The following is a 17735-nucleotide window of genomic DNA, read 5'->3' on the forward strand; positions in this document are numbered from 1 at the left end:
AAAATTAGCAGACCTGGAGCTCTCCTAAGCTTTTGAGTACTTGTACACACCCTGGCTGCGCCTCAACTCGAAATGCAGTCAATCCATTTTGAACAACCTAATCTAGTCAAATCCCTTTGGCTTCGCTGCTTTGATACTTTCTTAAGATCCTCGTCCTCTCTCTTGGCTAGTTCTGAAACAATGCTACAAATATGTACACCCAGTTAGACAAAAAACACGGAGCCTCATGGAACACTTCTCTCTCATTGCTATCAACATTTCTCTTAATGATTAGCCTTCCTCTTTTTTTTTTTTTTTTTAAATTATTTTTTCCCCTTTAAAACTATCCCTCCCTACTTTTCTTTGCTAAGTATTCTTGGAAGACAACAACGCTAGCGTGCTTCCACTCCTGGCAGAGATGCTGGCCGAACCCTGCGGGTTGCCTTCCCAACATTGCCACATGAAGCATGGGTATCTAAGTGGGCAGAAAGTCCTGCTCCCAACCCAGCAAAATTATCCTACAGTGTGAGGAAAGACCAGCAAATAGAAGAATAAAAGTAAGACAATTAAGTAAAAAATAAAAAGGGGGGGAGGGGGAGGCAATCCATCACCCACTTCCTTCCAATAGTTCATTGACTGTTCTTAATTTTTTGAAGTCTGAGCAGTATTTCCCACTGATTTCCATAGACAGTTAAAATATTTATTCCTTTTATGCTCTGAACATATTTTAGGTTAAACTTTTGTCCAGATAAAAATATATTTCTGCACAATGTTTCTCTCCTGCTCAGTGTACAACATATCCAGAAGAGGCAGTGCAGGCTTGCTTTACCCTTTTGCTCCTTCAGTATCGTGGTTTGTACCTGCAATCAGTGTCAACCCCAGAGGCTAAGCTTGCCTTAGCTGCATTATGTGACACTGGAACAAGCTCCCTTTTTGACTTTGGATAGTTTTCCATGCCCAGAGCTCACACCTGGAGAAACAGGAATTGTCAGCAGGGATACAGGCTGAGGAAGGAGAGAATCTCCCAACAGGGGTGCTCCTTTTATCTCTGCTCCCAGCACCAACCAGGAGGAGAGAGACGGTGCCCTGCCCAGCAGCACAGCTCGGAGTCTTAGAGCAGGCAGGATCACTGTGATCCCGGGATTTGCCTCAAAACCAGCACAGGTCATACACATCAGTTCCACATTAAACACAGTGCAATGCAGAGACAAAACAACAGCCTCGCATTTAAAACCCTATGCAGGGTATCAGTTAACTGAAAGCCTTCCTTGTACATTCAGATGGACTGAACATGGAGCAACGACAAGGAAATGTTAAGTAAAATAATCTTTAAAGTCAACAAATAATGAATTAAATATAAATGATTGCAGCTCTTTTCGGAGTGCTCTCAGATACATTCTTTCTTATCTATTTGTACGCAGCTAAAACTCTTGTCTGGACTCTTACACCCTTCTGTCTTAACTATTACAACATCCCTTTTGCTGGCATCAGTAAATACAAGTTTATCTTGGTCCTTCTTAACACCCATCTCAGTCCATCCCTCGTCCCAAGTCCATCTTCTCAAATCTTTTTCCCTTCCATCATCAATTCCTAACGCCTCTTCCCTTCAATATAGCTCCTTTACTGCAGTCTCAGGATCCTTTCTGAGCAGCCTCCACCTCGCCTCACCTCTCTGCTCCATTATTGAGATGTTTACTTCCACCCCAGCTCAGCGCCCCGTGCTGCTCCCTCCTGGTAATGTTCAAAGCAAGCACTCCCTGCTGCTTCTCACAGTGCCCCAGATTCCCCACAGAGACCCACAGAACTACCTCTGTACCCTTTTACCAACTCTTCAAAACCCAGAATTTAAGAAAAACCTCCCGAGCGGCAGCACTGCTGTTGTCCTGGAACTACTGCTGGTGCCGGGGGCCATTAGTGCTTGACTGTTTCCTTGAAACTGGGGCTGCCTGCCCAGAGCCACCGGCAGTGCCTGAGCTCGTTGTGCTGCGAGGCAGGATACAGACGCCCAGCGCTCAGGACAATGCACACCCAAGCGCAACAATAGCCTGTTGTTTCCAACACTTCCTTACCGGCACGGTACCTTGAACTCTGAGGAGCTGGCTCATCCCAAGATCCAAAAGAAAAGCTTGTTTGTTAGGGAAAACCCAAGAGACCGCTATATAAAAGCATTCCCACTCATACGCAAGAGCTTGAGGGTGCCCTGTCCAACAGGTGCTCTCTGACTGTCACCGTCAAAACATGAACACAATCCTTTGCTACCGCAGGAGGTACTGAATCCAGCAGGAAGTGCAAAATCTGAACATCAGTTTGGTGTCATTTCCATCATACAATGAGGGAAGGTTTCTCCTGGCTGATTTCAGCATCAACACAGCCAGGAGATCTGCAGAGATCATCAGAGATCTTCGTGTAACTTTCATAACTTCTCCTTCAGAGAGCTGCACACCATTTCATTAACTCGTCTGCAGCATGTATTTCTGTTTTCAATAATTTCTTAATTTAGCTATGCCTGCAAATATCCAGACCAACTGGTGTGGGTTGAATTTTTTAATAAAAGGATTAGATACGCAAATAAAAATGTGCTAGCGCTAATAAAATTTAATTTAAAATTCTGTTGTTCCACTATGCACATATACTTTACAAAAACTTCCTAATTATCTGAAGTATTAGCGCGGATTACATAGAGAAACACCGGAGTTACTATCATTGAAGGTTATAAGGAAGAGGTGAGACAAATGTTTGTCAGGAGAGGTTTCACTAAAACTGCTTCTGTCTCAAGAGACAGGACAGACGAGAAGACCCTTCAGCCTCCCTTTCAATCCTATTTCTTACGTTTCTATTACTAAGCTCTTAAAAAAGCTCATTCAAACAATGAAACACGACTGAAGGATTTTTCATCCTCTGGTGCATCAAGTTACGTGGATGCTGACATCCATTCTTCAAGATGTAATTTCCGTTCTTACTACCCAAAAAGCCATTTTACAAAGCTGCAGCTGATCAGACATTTTGTTAAAAAGGCTTTTTCCTCACTCTGCAAAATAAAACGGGGGGAGTTACAGACAGGCAATGCAGACAACCATGTTAAATTTAATTCTGAAAAGTAAGTGAAAATGCTGTTGTTCCCCATTTGGTGCAGTTGCACCTACAGGATGACGTACTGGTGAAATCACTGTGAGCGTTAAATATAGTTCACATTTATCTTAGAAAGGCAAAGCTGAACTTCCACATTTTTCAAAAAATAAAAATAAAAAAAAATCCCCAAAGCTAAGCAACGATGGCCAAGTTCAGCAGAACACTTGACGATGAGTTACCAGAGTTATTGGCCACTGAAAAGAGAGTTTAAAAATAAGCCCGAAGGAGTGAATAGAGATTAATGTTTGCTGTTGTTATTCATTAAGTTTTATAAGGCACTATGGTTTTTTCTGTTATCAAAACAGGACTAAAAATAAAGAACTTTACATATCTTTCATGTTTGCAGAGGCAAAAAAGAAATGCATCCTCACTCTAACTATACCAGAATAAGAAATGCATTGGCTTACCAACTCCATCAAGTATCTAGAAACACAGATAACTGATTACATATTTATTAAAACAGAATTTTCTATGTTCTATTCTCTACGTTTTTCATTAAAAGAAAAAAAGAAATAGCATTCTTCCATGTATAATACTGGCATAAAAATGTGTTTTAGTTTCATTTTCTTCCATTATAATGCCTTTAAAATGAAGCTGAGAAAAACATTACTGTTTGACAGTCATGTTTACAGTGAAGAAAACTGTATTTTTCATTTGGCTTCACGCCAGCGCTCTAGCTCAACTGGTTTGGTAACTCCCACAGAAACCAACAAGTAAAGATTAAATACAAGCGCAGAGAAGTACGCACTCGGAGCCTGCCTCATGAAAGTGTTTTTCACATTTGCTCTCTAATTGGAATACCAACTAGAAAACCGACAAAGCCACCACTGAATCAGCGGGGAAAAGCCACGCTCATCAGGACTTTTGAGCGGAGATGTCTGAGAAGTCGCAGGGTTTCCGTGCAGAACAGGGATGGGGCATTCACACTGCAGAGAGGAAGCCTGTCAAGTATTTGGGGTTGGGATAAGACCTGCTCTGGGATGGCAGTGCTGCCCGTGACTTCTTGCCCCTTTTGTCCAGCATTACTGCAGCCATGATATCGTAACCCCTGTGTTTTTAAGTAATCTGAGCTGGAGTAACAGTTGAAGAAAACTAAACAATAGTGAAAGACTCACTGCAGGTATACCCGAGGCTAACTCCTTAAATATCCGACACATTTTTTGTTAAGTATTTTAGGAGGTCTTGCACATTACACTAAAAACAAATACTGAAGTAAGGTGAAGCACCTGAAAGGTCACAAAGTTGCACTTTGAACAGGCATGTCCAACACACCTTTCCTGTTAATCCAACAGTAAATTGTAGTATAACAGAGAAATAAATAAATGAGCAACAGGTCGGACTGAAAATAACACTCTCTGTTCCCCTGGAAGGAATGGGCAAACGTTTACCTGGATTTCATGAGTGGGCCTCTGCCTAACTTTGCCCAAGTCCAAAGGAAAGCCTTCAAATTCTGCCAAGCCACCTGTTGCTCCACGTGCTCGGAAACCTCAGGGAGAGCGCGCCTCACCTCCAGCATCGGGGTTCTTCATCCTCAGCATCGGTCCCACCTGCCTCCAGAGGGCCAGTGGGGCTCCCGCAGAGGCACTGAGGAAGCCAGACGCTGCACAAACATCACCGTAACACAGTCTTAAGCACTGGTAAGACTGTAAGGTGGATGGATATCTTACTGCTGTCTCAGACTCACAATCCAGCAAAAAGACTGGGTGTAATCATTTGAAAACAGCTATTGTCAGGGGACGGGGGTGGATTCAGATTTGGACAGCTGGCTCCTGAGCACTGACCCTTCATTTGTTAGACTGCTGTCAGAAAGTCAAACCCAGAAGTCCTATGGTTTTATGATTGTGAGTTTTCAGGTTATCGGTAAAACACTCAGCAGTCTTCTGGCCATCTACAGCATTTATGCAGCTGCATATCACATAACAGGAGATTAACCAGACATTAACCTATTGCAAAATATTTTCTGAATAAAATTGATGTGAACATCAACTACAAATCCACAGCATTCCCAATTTTAAGAGGTTAAGTCTGATGTTTTAGGTTAGTTACAAGACTTCTAAGCTACTACATGACACCACAGTAAACTTACACATGCTATACAAGCTGGGTCTAGAGGGAGCTAATCTATTCCCTCTATCCCCAGGGAGTAAATGTGAATTAAATTATGAACTTCAAACAGCCCCAAATCTGGTAAGTATTCTTCATAGGCTCAAAATTAGTATTGTTGGTAAAGAAATGGGATCCAAAAATGCCAAAGAACAAAATGCTATCAATAGTAGATAAAAAAATAAAAAATCTTATTATATAAATCAGCAGTTTTTAACAGGGCAATATCTCGGTTGCAGAATTGTAGTAGTGCTTAAATTTAGAAAACAATCTAAAATGATCCTTAATTTCAAACTGGTATCCAGAGCTCTAAAGCAAAATCAGAAAATAAAAAATAAAAAAATCATCTATAGTTCTGTGTAGGTATATGTGAATTACAATACTTGTAACCGATAATTCCCTGGAACCAGATTTCTTTTCTTTAAGAGATGATATTCAGATCCTGCCTTTTGCCTATCAAAAAGCAATTGTTGCTTGTAAAGCTGAAGTCATGATACAGGCAACTAAGCCAGAGCCTTATTTATCATTTCTAAAGCTCTGCCAGAGCCAGGACCAAACTGATCCTGACCCAACAGATCTTAATTTCATCCATGTTGCAAAACATATTTGAGTCAGTAAGTGATACCAAGAACACATTACAAGACCATATGCTACCTCTGGTGGAAAGCAGAGAACATCAGCAGAAGGAAATGGGAAACCAGAAAGGACATGAAAGGACACAGCACAGAAAAAGATGGAGGTTTAAGAAAAATAAAATAGAAAGAGGTAAAGGAGAAGAAAACCCAGCAATTTTAGTAAATAGTTATTTTAGTAAATAAATGTAAAAGACAAATGGAAAAAATGCATTAGATGCACTTCAAACAATGTAAGAGATCCTTTTTTTCCTGGTACAATTTGTGATTATTTCAAAGTAACACCACTTGCATAGTACTACCAGTGATCTAGTCAGTGTGAGGACAGAAAAGACGCTGCAGTCAAAACACACCTTGAATATCATCAAAATCCTCCTCCTCACCCAAGCCCTTCATCTATGACTGCCTTTGCCTGAGCCCGCTCCGCACACCTTGCCAGCAATACCTGCATTTCACAGCCTTGAGCTCCTCCACCCAGGTCCCAGCTTCACTGCTCAAGCTCTGCACTTGAGCTACAACCACTGCCTCCTTCCCAGCCCTCAAACCCATCCTCCTTTGTCCCGCTGCCCTCACACCAAACATCTTGGAGCTTTCCTGCACACCCCTCCGCTGCCGCCTGCTTCTCCCCTCCAAACACAACCCTGGGCACTGCTCTGTACCAGCCACCAAAGGATCAAGCTGCGGAGTCTCCCTTGATGCAGCCGCAACAGCTTTTGGGAAGACTTTCCTGAGCCCTCACCAAGCATACGTACTTTATCGCTTGCTTCCACCTTTGCACAGATAAATGCGCCAACAAAATGCCACTTTTTCCTCCTTTGAAACTTTCCATCGTGTTTGCCTGGTGCCTTTGCCTCACTTGCTTCAGTGAGCTGACATCTGTTCTCATTAGCTATTTTACTGCTACCACAAATAGTGTGTCCCTTCCCCCAGTCTGCTGTATCTTGACATATATGAAAATTTTGAGCTATCTTGGTACAGACATATTTTTCACTTAAGTGTCTAGCACAATGGGTATGAGATTTAGTTGAGCAAATTCTAGATAATAATATAGACATTTTATATATACACACACATGGAATAAAGTGAAAAGCAATAATCCAAACAAGATCGTACAAGTATTAGTCCTACAAAAAGTGCATTCAGGCATGCACATTTTATTCTTCAAGAAACAAAGAAGGGAACAACAAGGACAGGATCTTAAAGCTTCCTTAAACTGATTACCCACTCTGGAAAGCAAACTATTGCTTTTTAGTAGAGCTGCGGTTGATGAAGAACCTCTAAATGTGAAGCTGAGTGTTGTCTTGCGTGTAAGAGGATTTGTACCTGGGTACAAATCTTGGAGACTCGCATGCCCAAGAGGATGAGTCACCAGTTTGACTGGGCAGACCAAGGGGAGAAAGCAAATAGAAAACAACAGTGGCAGGGGACAAGTTGTACAGGGACTGAAAGGAAGAGCACAAAATTACTTAGATTTGTCATGTATGACAGTATCAAACGGACATTGCACTTGCAAAGCAGTAGCCCTTCAAGGGTGGTTTCTGCAACAGCATTTGAGATACACTGAATTGGACCACGCAGTTTATCTAAATATACAAAGAAAGGAAGGCTGCAGCTGGTGAGAAAGAAGATAAAGGTCCCACCTTTACAGAGCAAAATAAATTTTAGAAGCAGTTTCTGACAGCTCTGTCCCCGAGGAGATACAAAGTGATAGAAAACTGTATCACTTGCTGTGAGCCTGAGGAATCAGTATACAGGTAGAATTTTTAATTTAAGTAACAAAGCTATGAAAAAATCCAAATATCTGCCTTATCCTCTACCAGCAGAAGCGTGCTTTTAGTGGAGAATAAGATGAGAGCCAGTGACTGAATTCAGCAGAATGAAACGGTAGGCAGAACGGAAATAATGACAGAGTTTGGCATTGCCAACACCATTCACAGCTGCTTACTAATTAATAAGTAACACTTTAATCTGACAGGATTGGACAGCTTAAAGACAAGGAATAAACGTGCATGAAGACTGATCTATGGCTATGTCACATTTTATTTGCCTTTGGACAGACAAAAACATCCAAGCACATCTATAAATGCCAGCCACTCTTGCTCTTAGTTCACACTCAGTATACCCAAGAGAGGTAAAGTATAGGGATATAGGGATAAGGAAAAGCTCTGAAAGTACATTTTAATCTGCATAATCGTACATTTTTTTTTCATTGTGTTCATTTAAATGTATTTAAATTCTTTGATTTAAACTGCTAATAAAACTCTCTGTAACTAAATAAATATTTACTGCTTCTTACTTTGCTTGCTCATATGTCAGTTTCAGAAATGTTTGCATCTTGCCTCGTTTGGAACAGATCCCAATATCCAGCACAGTGTAATGCTGCCCCACATTGCAGAGCACAGAGATGATGCATGTGAAGCAGTTTATCCTCTTGCTTTGAGTAGGATCATCAACTATACTCTGCCCAGCCCACTACGTTATTAATCTCCAACAAAGGCAATCTCACAACATCCCCCATCTTTCTCCAACATTTAACTACTCAGTTTTTCCCCAACATCTCTTATTCCAAATCATTTTTTCTGTACTGAAGTTGATTTCTCTTAATCATCCCCCCAGTGGCCGTAAAAAACAAATTATCTTTCCTGTCCCATCCTTTATACCACTTTTTGAATTGGAAGTCTGAATATGTTTCTCTCTTCTACACTAACTGAAATTGTGTTTCTTCAACTCTTCCTTACAAATATTTTTTTTTCCCTAAGCTTCTAATTATCTGTGTTCCTTGTGCTGTCTCTAGTCTGTATACACCTTTCTCTAGACACAACACATGAAATTTTGTGAACAACTGGCTGATGGGTGGAGCTCAAATGGGGTTACAACAGGCTGGTGGCCAGTCAGTAGTGCGGTTCCACAGGGCACCATTTTGGGGTCAGTTCTTCATAACTGATCTTAATGCAGGACTCAAATGCATACTAAGCAACTCTATAGGTGATACTGAGTTAGGAGAAGCTGTTGACTCCCTCGAGGATGGAGAAGCCTTGCAGAGAGACCTTGACAGACAAGAGAGCTGGGCAATCACCAACTGCATGAGATGGATCAGGAGCTAAGTGCTGGGTGCTGCAACCTGCCTGTGATGGTGCAGTCCTGGACATAAATATAAATTGGGGGATGAGAGGCTGGAGAGCAGCCCTGCAGAAAGGGATCCAAGCATTTTGGGCAACAACAAGTTGAACGTGAGTCAACAGTGTGCCCTGGCAGCCAAAAGGGCCAGCGTTACCGTGGGGTGCATCGAGCACGATGTGGCTAGCTGGTTTAGGGGAGGGATTGCCCTGCTCTGCTCTACACCGGTGTGGCCTTACCTCGAGCACTGTCTGCAGTTTTGGGTGCCACAATATAAGGGGGACACAAAACTATTAGAGAGTGTCCAAAAGAGAGCTAGGAAGCTGACTAAGGGTTTAGAGGGGAAGAGTGGCTGAGGTTGATTGGTTTGCTCAGCCCCGAGCAGAGCAGGCTGAGGGGAGGCCTCATGGCGGCCTGCAGCTCCCTCAGGAGGGGAGCGGAGGGGCAGGCACTGAGCTCTGCTCTCTGGGGACAGCGACAGGACTTGAGGGCACGGCATGGAGCTGGGACAGGGGAGGGTCAGGCTGGGGGTTGGAGAAAGGGTCTGCACCCAGAGGGGGTTCGGGCACTGGGACAGGCTGCCCAGGGCAGTGGTCATGGCACTGAGCCTGACAGAGTTCAAGAAGCCTTTGGACAACGCTCTCAGACGTAGGGTTTGGTTTTTGGGTGGTCTTGTGTGGAGTTAAAATGTAAAGGTCTGTGAAAAACGGGCAAAGATTATCAAGGGAAACAACAGAGACTTCCACACTGGAGATCTTAAAACGAGATGAGACATACCCATCAGGAAGGACACAGGTACCAGCAACTGGCACAGGAAGGGAAGTGACCGATTCACGAGGTTGTCCCAGCCCCACCACCCTGACCAGCAGTACTGAAACCACAGTCAGCAGGCCCACGCTTGCCATCTCTGATGAGAAGGGAATAATACCTTTGTATCAGATTTGCCTATTTTACATTATTGACTCATTTAATGTTATGCAACCACAGTTCGCTCTTCTCAGCAGTTCCCAAAACAGCTGCTTTTTGTTATTTCATACCAGCATGCCTGAAATCTCAGTGTAACCCTCTGCACTTCACTGAAAATGCCACCGTGTTGATTTCAGAGACCAGCACCAAAAGTACTTCTGAATTCTGATTCTGTTCACAGAGGAGAACTTCCAAATCTGTAGTTACATATTTACTCTGGATTTTGTTATCCAAGTAATTAGTGAAATTGCAGACCCAGAACTAACCCTCAACAGGACCCTACTTCAGACACCCTTCCAGTGTAATAGTAAACTATTCACAGCTACTTTCGGATAATGTTATTTCAAATAATTATGCACCCACTTAATGAGAATTCTTCACAAAATTTGATGATAATTCTACGTTCCCTCCTTATTATAGTTATGGCTGGAGAAATCGAGCAGTGAAGTACAAAAACCTACAGGGAGGTGGCACTTCATAACAGCACTTGAACACATTTTATGGAACAGACAAATTCCTTTCATTGGCTCACTGCGTGCAGGATTCAGAACTGTGGATCCACAGGCACAGAGATCTGCTTGCAGGGATGGTCTTTGGAGCACTGATAAAAGGAGCAGCCTTGCAAAGACAGCGCAGAAGCTATCATAGCTGCCTCTCGGAAAAAATTAAAGTGAAAGTCCAGATAAAATCTTGCATATTTTGAGGTCTGACCCAGCGACGAAGCTCAGGTTATGTACTTGTCTGATGAGACAGTGATGTTGTCCCCAGCAATCAAGAAGAGAAGGCACTGGGGAAGGTTTAGGAAGAGAAGACAGGAGGAATTAATCCGTTTTTAAGCTACGCTGAGCTTCGGGCTATGCATTTATGAAGAGATAACGGACAAAAGTGACAAAAGAAAGCTGAGTTCCAAAGTGCATTTTACAGGAATATTTAGGTTGTCAGGGAAAATGTCTAACACATTTGCTTGTTTCTCAGCAATCCTCAAAGTGATAATTAATTGAAAAATAACAGTTTCATAGGGGTACTCCTCCCCGTGTGGGAACAACTTTTACCAAATGCCAATTAGTGGTTTCCTGTTAAAATCAAATCAAGCTGTTTTTGATAAAGATTTTTAATGAGAAATGTCTAAAGTATGAAAATTTCCCCCACATATATTTCATATAAAATCCCAAACTGACATAATACAGCCTCACAGCAAACATTTTTGGTACATAAAACTCCCTTTTGTGCTTCTTCATTAATTTCAAAAGAAATGTATTTACTAAATATTTAAATCATCTGATAAACAAAGCCTTATAAAAAGCTTACAAAATAAAATTATAATTTTGATGAAAGCCAATCTTAATCAGTCCTTTTCAGATGCTCCCATAACTCATATTTTACTGATTATTTATTCATTCATCAAATGGATGGCAAATTCTATGATTTTTGAGCTGTTGTCTACTAAATGCATTGCTAGTTTCAACTATTCATCAAATAGATTTAAAGACTAGCAGTAAAATACCAACAAAGAATGCAAAGTATAGGTCACATACAATTCCAGCACTTTTCACCTACAACTCCAAAACACCTGCAGCAACAGCACAATAGCAGCTTGAGCTGTTGGCATTGGTAATAATTTGGTTAAAAACAAAGTTCGGGAAACTTTGGAGAACAGATTTTGAAATCTTCCAATGTACCAGACTGAATGCTCTTGGCTATGATCACTGGTTTCTGCCTTGTGCCAAGTGACAACCTCCCTCCCAAGATACCCATTCTCATCCAACCTTCTGCAGGCGTTCCTCATCCAAGTCTTCTCTCCTGATTTTATTTGGGTTGATACCCAATACCAAGCCTGTTCTGTGATTTATGTGCCCTTCACTCTGATCATAACACTAAGCCATCCCGATTGGTCCTGATACAGTCCTATAGACATTTACTGAGTGTCAAATATCCTCTTTGTACCTACGTTGGAGACACGGCTACTCAACAACATGTTCAGAGTTTCTCAAAATCATCAATAAGCAAACACTTTCACATCACCTCTCATTCTGAGTCTCAAGTGCTCGTGCTTCCACTTCATGCTAAAGAGTGCGCCATGCTTTAAATACTTCATTTTCGTTCCTTCACTACTACTACTAGAGCTCCACTTCGTAAGTGCTGCACTTCCCTTTGTGGTTTTTCTTGTTAATTCAGTATGCACTGGTATTTTTTCCAAGCAGCAAAACTTTTTGAGACACATTTCCTCACCTGCGTGATTTCCATATCCTCTGTTTTCATCAAGTCTCAAATGATTTCTCTCAAATGACCTTATTTCTTATAGATCCTACTGCTGCTGGTCTGTCCTTCATCTTCCAGAAATCCTCTGTCCTGCTTACCAGAACAGCAGTCCTATCTGTGAAACATAAGCTGGATGTTTGTCTTCTGCAGTTGTATCAACCACATTTTTCATCAGTTTATGATTAGTCATTAAAAAAAAGAATATAACCATGTTAATCAACTGCTTTACTAAATCACCCTGAACTTTTCTAAAACATCCTGTATGTACTACCCTGTGATATTAAGAACCTTTCCAGGGAAAATGCAACTCTGCAAAATTACCCATAAGCATGATTTGAATCATACGACCCGAGTATGTCTTCACAACTGACAGTGTGGCACATTTCTAAATTCTCCCAAAGCTGAAGTAGTTGTGTTAGAAATGCCAATAATGACTAAAACTGACACATGCCTCTCTGAGGAGATATGTAAATGACATGCCTGAATGTGCTTGGGCCACCTGCAGACCCACAAGTTACACACAAGTTTCCTCAGCTTGCTTTCTTTCCAGGATGACAACCGCATGGCTTTGAGGCATGAGAATCATCCCACATTGGTATCTCCTCTGCTTCTTACTGACCAATCTCCTCACAGGGGATGGACTGGTCTTGTAAGCTCATGTTTCACCATGTCTTCCTTCTCTTGCTCCTTCTGCAGGGATGTTATGCAGGGAAGAAGATTTCCATTACTCAAACATTAGAGCACTGGAGGAAGGGGGAGAAGAGCTACCCAAGTTTACACCCAGTGCACATAAATCACCCACGTTGATTTGCAGGAAGCTGTGTGGTACTGGGTGGCTCTCAAACATGCTGACTGGTGGCTTCACTTTGTTTTCCTGTTTGTTAAACACCACCACACCACCTTCTTGCCTCTTGTGTACTTCTAAGGCTTATGTTTGCTCTAAATTTCCTTCAAAACCCACCGTGGATTGTTCTTTCTGCTAACATTTAACTCCAAAGTCTGCTTTTTGAGCCAGATATCCTTGCTACTTCTCACACTTAGTTTAACAAAACACAGGTACTAAAAATGGAAAGCCATGCACTTGGGAATTGGTGGAAAAAAAGAAGGAAACAGGATTCAAAACAAAATACAAGTTACTAAGGTAATTCTGAAGCAAACTACATATGTGAGAACAAGGAGAAAGAACAACAAATTCACGTGCTAAGGCACAATCTGTGATTGAATAATTTTCCCTGTGAGTTACTGGAGTAAACCACAGCTCTAGAGTCAAGTTGAAACTTGTGAAGTGCCAAAGTAGCAGACAATCAAAAAAGCAACACAACGTCAGAAGAAAGAGCGCACGATTTGCAGAGTTTTAGCATCATTGCTTCTTCAAAACATGCTGTCGCACAGAGGACAGAGAATCTCAAATGTCTTTTTGTCACATGGAAGTAACATTTTCATATTTCTTTGATTTGCACACAAATTAGCTAACTTATGTCCGCTTACCTAACATTAATCATAGTCTGGAAGAGACGTAGGACAGCTGTACGATCCATCCTCTTTCTCAGACCAAGACCAGCTGCAGCCTCATCACTTCTGACAAATGTTTGTCTTAACTGATCTTTGAGACGCCCAGTGACAGAGCTCACATCTTTCCCAGACTAACTATTCTACTTTTCCATTTCCTCACTTCAATCTTCCTTGCTGCTCATTACTTCTTGCCCTGCCTTTCACAGACACAGAAAGCAGATCATCTCCTCCTCCTCTTCTGCAACACTTCATGTTTCTGAAGACACCTGTATCTTCCTTCTTTTCAACCCTCCCTTCAGTCTTTTTTTTTTGGACTAAACAATGCCAGCTAACTCAATCTGTCTCCACCAGCCAAGGTTTTAAGACTGCTGATCACCCTCATTGCTTTACGTTAGGCTCTTCCAAATTGGCCCACAGTGTGCCTGTAGGCAACTATTGAGGGTTTTAACAAAAACTGCTGCTCGGCACAGTGAGCCTACTGTAATTTGCCCAAGGTAGTGTCGGAAATGGCAAGTCAAACCTTCACATCTTTTTACTCAGGTGGAAACTTTCTGAAGCAATGGCTCAGCTGAAGCTAAAAGGACAAGTTCCTCTTGCCTCTACAGCTTTCTGCAGTGAAGGGGAAGTGAGAAATGGAAACACACCATCACAGACTACAGGGTGAGGTTTCAGAAGGGCTCTGGTGATAACCAGCAGCTCTGGAAAGAGGAACGGTAGACACAGGCATACTTTCATAGCAGGGACTACTGTTTTACTGTGGGGAAGAGTGAAAAGGAAATGGACTCACAACACTGAGGAAGGAAATGCAATAATTTGGTGATTCAGGAAAAAACAAAACATTGAGAGCTGTGCAAAGAGAATTTTGGAAACAGCAAAGGGGATTCTGGTCTGCTCCAGCATAAGGAGACGAAAGAATAAAAAGATGTGCAATGGGCTTGCTTGCTTGCTTTTATGCATCTTTGTGAGTGACAAAGTTAAACAATTCATTTCAGGATCAGTAGGAGAAGAGGTTGTTAAATTTAAATTCCCTACAAGGCAGAGAAGTGCTGTACCAGGACACAGGGGTAAAAAGGGGAGTCATCTTTGGTCCCAGGGTGTCAAGAAGACAGAGCTGTCCTCTATCCTGAGAGCATCCTAGAGGTGAAGCCCTAGTAACAGAAAAGTTTGAGAGCTCATGGGCACTGCAGCCTGAATCCACTGAAGACAGTCAGCCAACACCTGGCAGACAGCACCCAAGCAGGATCTACTGCTTTGCTTCAGTTGCATCGCATAACAATGTCACAAAGGTTGGAGATAATTTTTTTTCACCTTTCCTGGGAGGACCTAAATCTTCTTCTGTGAAGGCTCTGATCGCCTCTCTTAGCCTTTTGGTTCTAACCAAAGCAAAATCCCAAGTGCACAACATGGCCAGCTCAGGACAGAGCACCTTTTGAGCCCGTGCAATGAGAGATGTATAGGGCTGAAATCAGACAAAACCTCAGAGATCCTGCATGCACAGTGCCGCCACGTGACGCCAGGCAGGCCGGGGCACGTACTCCCAGCAGGAGACTTGAAAAGTTGCAACTCCTTTGCAAAGCTGGCAGCCGAGGGTGTTATGCCATGAATGGTACGATGGAGCATCCAGCAGATGAAACAGGGAAGTCTGGAGTTCAGCAGGCCTTTGCCAAAAGCCTGAAAGGCTGTTCCTGGAGGAAAGACAAACGGGGCTGGCAGCTGGATGCGAGTCAAAAGGCAGAGCTGAAACTAGCAAAACTTGAAAAAACAAAGAGGGACTGAGAACAGGAACCTGATTATGAGTTTGATTACAGATTGCTGCATGTGACTTGTGTGCTTTTGGACTGCTGCAGTGCTCCTTCTTGAGCTGACATCATGTATGAAACAAAATCGTCAGCAAAATGCAAAGTACAAGAACAGTCTTTCAATACTGTTTTTTAATCAATGCCTGAGAGATTACCAACCCTCTTCAAAATTCTGCATTTTTTCATCATTCTCAAAGAGTTTCTTAATTGTTGGTTCAAGTGACTGTTCAGATAGTTACCTCCACTATCCTTGAGGATGGTTCAGATGAAACTTTAGTGGGTTCAGGAGCAGGACAAGGGCAGTATCTTGTAACATGGATGAAAACAGACGCAGAAGTAGGAAAAAAAATCATTGCTGAACAAATTAGTTTCTTTCAAGATCCTAAAGAGGAAGATTGCTTTTTTTTTTTTTTTTTTTTTTAGTATCTTCACCAAATGCAGGGTGGGGAGGTGGTGCAGCAACACAGCACTGCCTTAAACACAGCTGGCCCTCACTCAGGAAGAACTCTTCTGAAGTCACCAACATGGACTCTGTGCAGCAGCATGGATATTCCCCTTTGAACCATCTTAGAGTACAGGCAAAATTTATGAGACCTAAAGAAATCACACCACAAGGCAGCATGGTTGCAGGCTACAACCTCTTACAGTTCTATTATTGACTTGGGCTCAATACACCGTACACTGCAAGCAAGAGCAAGAAAATCAGTGGCACTTTCTCTGCTGGAAGAAAGCACAGATTTTAACACAATCTCATAATTTGAGGGATTTCTATCTAACACAAATGTTTTCTTAAACTATAGCATCTAGAAAAGTAAGAATGCTCTTTGAAACAATACTAGTGACAGCTGAATCAATGGTAGGTACCACTACTAGGTTAGTCCAGCTAAAATCCAAGAAAAATTGACAACATGAGGTTTGTTTTACAAAGCCATAAAAAACTTCATTAAACTGCAGTATATTGGTAAAAGTCTCTCAGAAGAACTAATACGAATCCAGCTGAATTTTCAAGTTAAAAAAAAAAGAAAGACTTGATTCCTTGATTCCGTAAGAGGAAAATGCTCCATAATAAACGCAAATAAAAATGCAGTTGAAGTTAATTGGCATTTCAAAATGCTTTGCAGTTAAATTTTAAATGAAAAATAAAAATTAACCATACATGTACTCAAAATTGCTTTATGGTTTCTTACACAGAGGATTTTTTTTTCCTTTCAAATTTATGAAACCTTGTTCAGCAGTAAGTTGGTAGACCAGGAGGTGCTGTATTTAAGTTCTTCTTAGTTTTCAGTTTTTCCTATACTTGTATTTTTTTCTCTTCCTTTTCTCCCACTTGCTTTCTTTCTCTCAAAAAGATATTAAAAAAATATAATATAAACACATAAGCTGCAGTAACTGAAAATAATATCATAGTTTCAAATCTCTACTAGTATAAGTTATTAAACAGAAAATGGAAAGCTGGGCAAAAAGGTGAAATACTGTATCTTATTACTGATTCTCTCATTTAATCTATTTTTCAGATTATTGAAATATTTTAATGTATAAAAAATAAGGAGATGTGCAAGCAAAGACTACAAATCACACACAGCATCTTGTGCATGAAGTGTCTTACATATGTAAATGTATGCAAAACCAAGATTCAGATTTCACAGGCAGTCTCTGCAGACAGAGCGATGAACTATGTAATTTGCAAGGTGAAATCTACTTTATTTCCCTTCAATATCTGAAGGGTACTTCAGTAAGCTCTCTGCTTACTGTTGTGGGGGAGCAGAGCTGCTAGGTCTCAGAACTGCTTTATATGGGAGCTGAGGCAGGAAGGGATCCTGGTCCTACACCAAAAAGCTGTTGACCTTTCTGTCCTGTAAGCATATATAACGTATCACGTAGCAAAAGAGGGACCTTCAGCGCTCACGCAGCAGCAGCAGAGGGGCTGCTCGGTCACTAGGTCACACCAGGGGGGCAAGGACAAACCTGCCAATAAAAGGGTCAGTGCAGTGGTGGGATGGGGTCCTCTCAAGCCACACCACACAAAATGTTTCCCTTCTCCAGCTTTTCAGCACGGAGCGTGGTGTGCAGCAAGAGTGAAACCAGGAGGCTGCTGCCTTGCTGGGCACAGCTGGTGGTGTGCGAGAGGCTGTGCTGGGCACCTGTGTGGGGCTACGGGGGCTGAGCATGACCCCCCCGGGCTGCTGTGGGGATGGGCATGAGCCAGGAATGGCAGCGTGAGGTGGGAGTCGAACAAAAA

The 17735-nt window shown here is 42.0% G+C and overlaps 1 protein-coding gene across 5 annotated transcripts in view; it reads right to left on the reverse strand.

Annotated features, from left to right (window-relative positions):
- The window catches only part of NR3C2 (nuclear receptor subfamily 3 group C member 2), a 201622-nt gene that overhangs the window by 34946 nt on the left and 148941 nt on the right, over nucleotides 1-17735 (reverse strand). The gene's annotated exons all lie outside the window — the stretch shown is intronic.

The sequence above is a fragment of the Anas acuta genome, chromosome 4 (assembly GCF_963932015.1).
Source record: "Anas acuta chromosome 4, bAnaAcu1.1, whole genome shotgun sequence".
Lineage (NCBI taxonomy): Eukaryota > Metazoa > Chordata > Aves > Anseriformes > Anatidae > Anas > Anas acuta.